The sequence below is a fragment of the Bison bison genome, unplaced genomic scaffold, assembly GCF_000754665.1.
Source record: "Bison bison bison isolate TAMUID 2011002044 unplaced genomic scaffold, Bison_UMD1.0 scf7180017851432, whole genome shotgun sequence".
In the NCBI taxonomy this organism is placed as follows: Eukaryota; Metazoa; Chordata; class Mammalia; order Artiodactyla; family Bovidae; genus Bison; species Bison bison.
Window position 1 is genome coordinate 15550 of NW_011482005.1, and position 1969 is coordinate 17518.

A 1969-nucleotide genomic window follows, 5' to 3' on the forward strand; every position below is an offset into this window, starting at 1 on the left:
TTGCTCCTTGGAAGAAAAGCTATGACCAACCTAGACACCATATTAAAAAGCAGAGACATTACTTTGTTAACAAATGTCCATCTAGTAAAAGCTATGGTTTTTCCAGTAGTCATGTATGGATATGAGAGTTGGACAAAAAGAAAGCTGAGCACGAAAGAATTGATGCTTTTGAACTGTGGCATTGGAGAAGATTCTTGAGAGTTCCTTGGACAGCAAGGAGATCCAACCAGTCAATCCTACAGGAAATCGGTCCTGAATGTTCATTGGAAGAACTGATGCTGAAGTGAAGCTCTAATAGTTTGGCCACCTGATGCGAAGAACTGACTCATTGAAAAAGACTCAGATGCTGGGAAAGATTAAAGGCAGAAGGAGAAGGGGACTATAGAGGATGAGATGGTTGGATGACATCACCAAATAGATGGACATGAGTTTGAGCAAGATTCGGGAGTTGGTGATGGACAGGGAAGCTACAGTCCATGGAGTCCCAAAGAGTCAGACACATTTGAGTAACTGAACTGAACTGAATTTTGGAATAGTGTTTATGTAGTAAACGATTGGCCTTCCCTGGTGACACAGATGGTAAAGAATTCTCCTGCAATGCGGGAGAGCTGGGTTCAATCTCTGGGTCTGGAAAATCCCCTGTAGAAGGGAATGGCAACCCACTCCAGTATATTGGCCTGGGAAATCCCATGGACAGATGAGCCTAGGGGGCTACAGTTATGGGTCACAAAGATTCAGACATAACTGAGCAAATTTCACTCACTCACAACAAAAAAAAAGTATAATCGGAGAGAAGTATTTCCAAAAAATAGGAAGTATTTCAAAACCATTTATCCATATATATGACAAAGAATTCATATCCACAATACACTAATAGCTTTCCTCATTGGGAAAAGAAAAGACTTAAACAAAAAATGACCCCCCCCCCAAAAATAAAAATTAACAGAAATTGTCAAAAAGAAGATACATAAGCAACAAGTTAATGCACGAGAGTTTACTCAGAACCATTAGTTATTAAGGCAATGAGGATAAAGCCACAACACAATAACATAAAATAATGTCAAATGGACTGAAATTAATATTCTGAGCATAACAAATTCCCTAATTCATTGAAAATATCATTTGAGAACTAACAGGGACAGGTTTTCTTATCAGTTTGGGTGTTTTTCTTTGTTCTTTTCATTTGTTTTTTTTTTTTTTTTCCTACTTTTATTTTCTACAAATCTGGGAAATCGTTTAGCTTAATTCCATATAATTATTTCATATTTAATTTTGGAAATGTGATTCTTTTTTTTTTGAAATGTGATTTTTAATTGCAACTTTTGATGCCTTTTTATATGTCATTGTTATTCTTGGTTGTGAGGATTTCAACACTGAAACACCAGTTGTACTCCTTTGGAGCTATTGGTGAGGCAAAGTTCAAACCAAAACTAATTGCTAATGTTTTCCCAGGAAAATCAAGAAATTGATACATTTATGTTTCAGAAGAATTTTACTATCATTCTACTTCTCTGTTACACATATTACATATGTGGAATTGTTCTTGGTCACCTAATTATGGTGGTTAGTCACTCAGTTGTGTCCAACTCTTTGCTATCCTGTGGTCTCTATTTGCCAGACTCATCTGTCCATGGGATTCTCCAGGCAAGAATACTTTAGTGGGTTGCCATTCCCTTCTCCAGGGGATCTTCCTGACTCAGGGGTCAAACCTGGGTCTTCTGTATTACAGGAAAATTCTTTACTGTCTGAGCCACCAAGGAAGCTCTAATTATACTCCAATCCAAATGTTTCCCTCAGGAATCCCTGTCTTCTGGGATGCAACTATTTCTTGCAACAACTATTTGTTCAGCCAGAACCCAGCTTTAGCTTCTTAACAGGGCTGCTCCTCAAACACGTGTAGATTAACATCCTTTCAATATTCCCCCAACTAGGGATTGGGGGCAGGAGGAGAAAGGGACAACAGAGGATG